The 8211-nt window shown below is 33.9% G+C and overlaps 1 pseudogene; it reads right to left on the reverse strand.

Annotated features, from left to right (window-relative positions):
- Positions 1 to 2361: 2361 nt before the first annotated feature.
- On the reverse strand, positions 2362 to 7971 carry LOC124938796 (annotated as a pseudogene).
- Between the last annotated feature and the right edge of the window lie 240 nt (positions 7972 to 8211).

Here is an 8211-nt window from a genome sequence, read left to right on the forward strand (position 1 = left end):
TACGCAACTTTAGAAGAAGCTATCGGTTTTTAGTTGAAATAGATATGGATCCTCAAGTATAGGAAATATGTGTCTGAGCATCCTCTATTGCTAGGTTCATGTAACTTACCATCAGCTTCCGGTATACTTAAAACCCTTCAAACCGAGAACATGAGGCTATGTGATATCATAAACGAGAATCCTCTCATATTGAAGGATGTATTAGGGTTAAAGGTTAACTCATTGCCTACCTTGAACGAAGAGTCTCATGCAATGAGGGCAAAGTTCTTATTAGAATTGGGTTTCTTCAAGGACTCAAACGAAACAAAAAAGGCTCTCAAGTTGTTTCGAGGAAGTGGGAGGGAACTTCAGGACAGGTTTGAATTTCTCATCAAAATTGGTATTAGTAAGGAAGATGTTATTGGAATGATCAAAGTAGCGCCACAGATTCTTAATCAGTCGAAAGAGTTGATGGAGATGAAGATAGATTTTATTGTTAATGGTTTGGGTTACCCATTATCGGCTGTGGTGAACTTTCCATCGTGTATTTGCTATACGATTCAACGGGTGAAGCTTAGGCTTTCCATGTATGGTTGGCTTAGAGATAAAGGATCGGTAGAGGCTAATCGATCATTTTCTACCCTTCTTTCGATCTCAGATGATGCGTTTATGAAGAGGTATGTTGATAAACACTCAAAAGGTAATGCTATGTGGAAGAAATTGAAAGAACAGTTTGTTCTAGTTGAGATTAACTTGTATTCTTAAATTTGTTATTTCCAAGTGTTTTAAACCCTTGGTATATACATTGTTTGTATTATTAGGAGTTGTTTTTACATTATGATGGTTAGAAACAACTTATGACTAATTGTCCTCTTAAGGTGATGTTTAACAATTCATTGCTTCATTTTAGCATAATAAATGAGCTTATTTGAAATTGTCTTTTATTACTTTTGTCTAGTTTTTTTTGGCTAAACTTAAGTTCTATTGAATTTTGTAAACATCCAACATTATTAAATGAATGAATATATGTTTCATAATGACAAAAAAAAAATGATATTTCAAATAAATTTATAAATATTTTTTCCTTCATATCCGGCAGCTTCATTGATATAAAGATAATTAGTTAGTCTATTTGTTAAAGTTCTCTTCTATTACAAAAACTTTCAATGAATAAAATCTTCTTTTCTTAAGGATACTTATTTTTTTATTGCTAATGAAAAATGATATATAAGTGTTTTATTTGAAAACATAAGAATTTCATTAAAACCATAACAAAAATGAAATCATATAGTGCTTAGTCACTATCTTTTCAGTTTTTATTTATAAGTCATTTTTATTGTTTTTTAAATTACAATTTAATAAGATAGTGAATTTAATAAATTTTCCATTAAAAGATGTGGCAAAGTGTTTTTAAGAGACCAAAGATCTCTTTTGGGGTGAGTTAGGCTAGCTTCCAACATTTAAATATATATCTTTAACAAATATTATATAAATGACAAATTTTGAAAGTAAATTAATAAAATAAAAGTTTACTCTCAATTTTAAAAAATGATTTAAACTGTTATACATATTACCCTCTAAATTAGTACCAACTAATGATATGGTTCTCTTAGATTAATTAAAGAAAAATATACAAACATGAAATAGAGTTCATCACAAAAGGTTCAAAGTTCTAAATCAATTGAACATGTAGTTCCAAATTCTTTGCAGAAGCATCTATCATAATTTAGGGATTTGGTCTTTTTGAGTGGCTTCTCTTTTCTTTAGTTATGCAATGGGTTGATATCAGGATTCCCAATGTCAAAAGTTTTTCTTTAGTGCATGCGATTCGCGTTTTGGGTGCACATTGTTTCATTTGTGCAACCACTATCGCCATTCGTAGACAGAAAAACATATACAAGGAAAATCATGGACAGCATCTCCAAACCATAAGCATGATCACCAAAGTCATAATATAAACAATAGAAGTTAAGAAGACATACCATATATAATCAAATGAGTCATAGGATCTAATGATATGTCTATCTATTGAATAAGATAGAAAGGTTAGTTATCTTGAATATGGCATCAATAGTCCATAAATAGAGGACCATCCCTCACCCACTACTTAGCATGACAGCATTTCAATGCAAAATAGGATCTCGGTAGTGGAACAAAACCCAACTGAAGTACCAAACATACAAATGGGCTGATATCCATGTAAGATGGTGAAGTGACGTGGGAACCATCAAGAAACATAGATGATCAACTTAGTTTATCGTTGGCTTTCCTTCTTCTCAACTAACAATTATAACTCAAACTCCAAAAAATTCTGGAATTGCTATTCGAATTAGTCATAAACTCAAAGAAATTGGTCAAATCTCTCAACAAAATGATAAAATATACCATGGAAACACCCTCTTAAATTTCATATTATCTTCTTCTCTATCAAATATTCAAACAAAGAACATATAACAGAAAATCTTTTGGCTTTCACAAGAAACCATAAAATCCCACTAGACTCTATACATTTCCATGGAGTATAGTACTGTACTCCAAATAAAATGAAACTTTCTATCCAAATATTTACTTGAAATCTATCATTCAAGAGTTTGATATAGCATGACACTATATCACGACAAGCTATAATAAGCCACAAGCAACCCTAACCCTTAAATCCAGCCAAAGTCCAGTCTGGTATCTTCTTCTACCCTCTAAAATAGCTCCATCAACTGTCGGGCTACATCTGGAATCAGCATTAATCAAATGTTAAAAATAAATTATGAGCTCTAACAATAATTATCCATAAACATCAAGTTTACATTTATTATTCGATTAAAACCCAAAAAAATGAGTACTTCCACCATGATTTCAATTTTTAGGAACACAATGATCTGGAAACACCTAAATACAAAATTCTGGATATAGAACCCTATCTGCATAGATTATGTTTGGAAACTAAAATTCATTAATCTCTTGGTTTTTTTCATCTGGATCCAAATCCATATACAAAAACAAAAATTATAAGTGTTTCAAATGGGGCTATTAATAACTTGAATGAAAAGATTATTTAGGAATGTTTGTTAGAAAGCGAAATAACATTGACATACATATGTGAGAGCACAGGACCTAATTGGAACAAAATATTGGTTGCAACTTATGCTGTAATCTTCTACTAACATTGATATATGAGAGTGATTTGTCACAAACTTAAAGCAGATTATTTTCTCTTTTTCTGAGACTTGACCCCTGGAGGGGGAGCTAGCACAACTTCAATTAATGGACTTTTTATGAGAATTCAACATAAGACCTGAGCCTGATTCAATTCAAGTCTTTCACCACTTGAGCTATCTTGGGTGGGTACGAAGGTAGGGCTGATTATGTCATATAACACTCCGAATCCAATGAAGTTATTATGTCAATTCAACCTTAAGTTGACTAAAAAACAGATGAATGGCTTTTCTCAAAAGAAAAACAGATGCAATGACATAAAAGAAAATAACTCCAATGAAAAAAGCACCTTCCAGTATGAATGATGAGGTTCCAAACTCCTTCCAGATGTAATGACATGAAAGATCCATGTTTAAATATTTGGTTGCTAAGAATACAGCTCCAGCAGCAATCTGGTGTGGTTTAAATTGAAGCCACAAAGAACTCCTCAACCTGCATAGTAATATCCAAACCTCAGCACAAGATTGAATCAATCACAAGTAGTGTTAACAAAAGATAGTCACCCAAATCCCATGCTGCATATAGAAGAGGCATGTCTGGCACAACATACAAACATGATTTTCCACAACATGGCAACATCAGCAAAAGATGATTATAGACTCGTGTATCTACACAAGTAAATTAAACAAATGCAAAGAGGCCAACAAATGCATGTAAGAAATAGCAAGCTAAGGCAATTTTTTCTTACCAACTAGAAAAAAGCAGCAATCCAGGTGTAAAATTTCCATGAACCTTCTGCATAATTGCTAATATAGCAAACATGAATACCCATCTAGAGCAAACATCAACTCGCAAGTCCAGTTCTGCTGCACAGAATCCCGATTGAAGCACAACATGGTAAAATATCTAAACCTTTTGTAGCAATTGGTGCCCAATGACCATCTATGGGCATATTCATGCTCAGAGGCGAGGATATGGGTATTGGAATTGGGTTGGATCAGTTGATAAATTGCTGTTTAACCGACGTGTTCTTTTTTAAATTGTTTTCTTATAATTTAGACCATATCCATGAACTCCTTAGGAAAGCACATCTTTATGCAAATACCAATAGGGGAGAAAAATCTTCACATACCAGACACTATCAGGTAGTACAATGGATTTTTTACAAGGGAAGATTCAGTTGGTGGCACCGCAAGGAGAGCTCATAATACAATTATTGGAATCTGGCTAAATACTTTAGTCAAGTTTTGCAAAGCCAAACCATCACTATATAAAATATATAGTAATTTTTAATATGAATGATAAATATTAAGTCAATCTATCACAGCCTTTAACAGATTAAGTAGCCTCCCCGGTATCTAGTCGAGATGCACACAAGCTGGCCCAGACACCCAGATCATAGAAAAAATTAATAATAAAGTCCATCCTCATGGCGTTAGAAACCTGTAAGGAAAAACTTGTGTTTTCCTTCACATATAGCACTCATAGTGTTATCAATTCCTAATGTTCAAAATAACAACAAAAAATTGTTACAGAAGTATTCTCATCCTCAAGTCAGATCCAATTAGTACCATCTAAGCCAACACGTAAGAGAATTAGTTCCCATGTAGAAAACCATTTTTGCACCATAATCATGGTCAATTTATTGTAAGGTGATACAACATTACACACTAGTTAGACAACCAACACTATTGTCAGTTACTACCACAATAGACATACATACAAATATGCCTATATTTCTAATCACATAAACCCGCTGGCACTACTTGAGCCACTTACTATAGAACCTTAAGGCCCAACATAGAAAAAAACAAAATAAAAAGGGAAAAGGTCACAAAAACACGGGCAGAGGCTGTTGTGGACGAGCCAATGCAAGATAGTTGTAAACAAAATAGTCCCAAATAAGAAGTGAAGAATAATATATCAATTTACCCCCAAATCCGTTGTGGGAGCTTGATGATAGTATCAAAAACTTCAATATGTATGAATATTTATTGCCCCGACTATAAATTCTCTATTACAAATGTTCAAGCCAAGGTAATGGCAAAAAATATCATTTGTTAGTGCTACCCTCCCCTATATACATAGAAATCAACTTCAAGTTTCCCCCATCCTGAGAAAGCTTTAAATATATATAAAAATAGTTTTGGTCTTAAATATAATAATTCTAGAAATTCAAATTTTGAGAAGGGAAGTTTTATTCAACAAATATAAGAAACTCCTCCCCGTTGCCTAGCTATAAATATTATTTTTGTTGTGGTGAGTTAAAGATATGTGTTCACCCATCTTTTTTCTTTTTTTTTTGTGTTTTGATTGCCTCGTCACCAATTGACTATTTTCTTTTCATGCTTATTCACAGAGGTCCGATATGGACATGTGAAGAAGTGCAGAAAAATTGTATGAAAACTCTCATGAATATCATAGGATCATGGAGAGGTTAATATCAGAAGGAAATCTGTTTCTGGAGCATGTGTGGCTACCCTCTATAGCCAATTAGCAAGCCTATATGACAAATTCATTGAAAAGGCATCCATAACACATCAGTCGTTTCAACATCAGGTAAACATGAACAGCAATCAATCCACCAGCTAAGAATATCATAGGCGATCAATGCTATCTTGTATACCCTGCAATTATATGTCAATTCCAAATAAATCAATAAGCCATGCCAGAATGACTACACAACATGAGGAATGAAGCAAAGCATCAGCATTGGAGACCATTTAGGCAACAAAAGAGTGGGAAACAAACTTATTCTCCATTTCAGAACTGCATCACAATATCTTCCCAGTAGATGGAACCAGTTCTACTGCGTCAAGCATAAAAAGTTCACAATATTGACCATAAAGACAATTCACAGATTTAAATAATAACTTAATCAGGCTCCTTCGAAGTGAACACTCATAGAGTATCCAGTATTTGGTATATTCAAAGGACATTACATAGACTGGTGCTTGTAGGAATTTTGAGTAAAAGAAATTGGAAGTGTTAAACCTACCCTTCACTTATCAAACTCAGGGCAAAATTCTCCAGGACTTGGCCAAGACCAAATTTATTGAGAATCGATGTAAGAGGGCATAAGGATGATTGACATGTAACTCAAATTCAGAGTTGTCAATATCAAATGCTCCGCCTCAAAAACCCGTTCCTTGTACTTCTCAAACCAGTCCTGTTCAACAAAAACCACATAAGCTAACTAAAGAGTGGAAGATATAATTGATTTTCAACTGTAAACGAATTGGTAAGCAGACGATTATACTATTAGCACTAATATGTATAAGCTAAGTTATTAGACGTCCTCACTCAGACTGCAATCCTTTAAATCTAAATCTACTACTCCTTTAACTAATCTACAACTACTCCTTTAACGCTATAATTTCCAGTTTAAGCTCCTCATAAGTAAAAAGGAAATGCGGAATTCATTAAATACTTACAATAGGAAAACGGTACGAAAGGTATGCGAAGTCCTGCTTATGAAGAATTTCAGATGACAATCTCAACACATTGTTTAGGAGGCCGTGGAGTATCCTCAGACTTCGAAACCAAGAAAATTGCAGCAGTTGCAATCAACTACAGTAATACAAAGCAACATAAACGATTTCAGTTATAGCAAAAAAATATGTGACCTTCAGAAAAATCTTCACCAAGTATCACCAACTTACAAATCTATCATGACAAGCATGAGATCTTCGAAGAAAAAAGCGGTGGCATAGAATTATTGCAGTTCCAATGGTTGTCTGTGGCCTGCAAACAACCCAGAAAGAAAAAAAAATCAATATGAGATCATCATGCAAAGATGCAAAGCAAAAAACAGCTAACTGCAATGAATGCATCAACTACACAATCATAACTTTCTGCAAGTAAACTTGAGAATATTAGTTCTTGAACTACAAATCAAGTTGCATGCCAAGATTCTGCAAAAAAATGGAGTATGAGTATCTCAAGTGCATTTCATGCACAGCATCAATACCATCTTTCCTTGAAGGAGAGCATCTTTCAATTTCACCCCTTGACATAAAAACCATGCCAGTATCCACATCCTCCAATTTTGGAAGGTCTGGTTTATTTGTTACATAAGAGCGGCCATTTCCATCAAAAATTGTATGAGCCGGAAGAATTGAACTACTTTCACGTGCCAAAATACCATTTGGGCAAAATCTAGTTTCCACAGATTGATTTGACATGGATTGGACATGATTATATGTGTTTGGATGATTGTCTCTTCTACTGCCTTCACATGATGAAGCTGAAAATTTCCTTCTCTTCAAGAAAGGTGCAGAAGAATCTCTGTTGAGATGATTATCAACATGAGCATGATTGCCCAATTTTCTCCAATTTTCATTATGATTATTATTATTATAGTTCCTTGATTGAGATTGATTGAAATCATAACAGTTGCTGCTGTCAACAGGATCAATGGCACCATAGCCTCTCTTATAGCTAATCATCTTTCCTCCACCTCCAGGTAAAGATCCGCCTTCACTATGGTGAGTGTATATTCTGGACATGGTTCCTTAAGTAGGAAAAAGGGTTAGTAAATTCTTGAACATCTGACAAATCAAGCAACCAGAGAATGCAAATGAAATGACCAATCATCAAAAGCTAGAATCTTAATAACAAATATCAAAAGGGTAACAGTTAATAACAAATAAATGGAATAATGATCATACCTGATTAGACGATGACGAGAAGGAGAATCTGAGCAGATCTTCAGTGTATGAAGGGGGTCCTGTGATGAGTCTTAGATCGAAAAAAGGGTTTTGACCCAGAAGAACAAATAATCGGCGGAAGGAGAGAGAGAGAGAGAGAGAGAGAGAGGAAGAAAAGGAAAAGTAATGGAAGATTACAGGAAGGAGGTTATCTTTGTGTGCTAGGTTAGGTGTTTCTCAAACCAGCTATTTGATATTAGCCAATTTGTTAGATGTCGATCCACGTGTAACATGTTCGGCCGGACCAAACACTAAAACCTTTTTTTTTTTCATACATTTAAAAAAAATATCAGTTTTTTTCTAATGAACATAATAATTTTTCATATTTTGATAAAAAAAAAAATTGGGTTAGGTAAAATGGATACTTTTGTTT

The sequence above is a fragment of the Impatiens glandulifera genome, chromosome 5 (assembly GCF_907164915.1).
Source record: "Impatiens glandulifera chromosome 5, dImpGla2.1, whole genome shotgun sequence".
Lineage (NCBI taxonomy): Eukaryota > Viridiplantae > Streptophyta > Magnoliopsida > Ericales > Balsaminaceae > Impatiens > Impatiens glandulifera.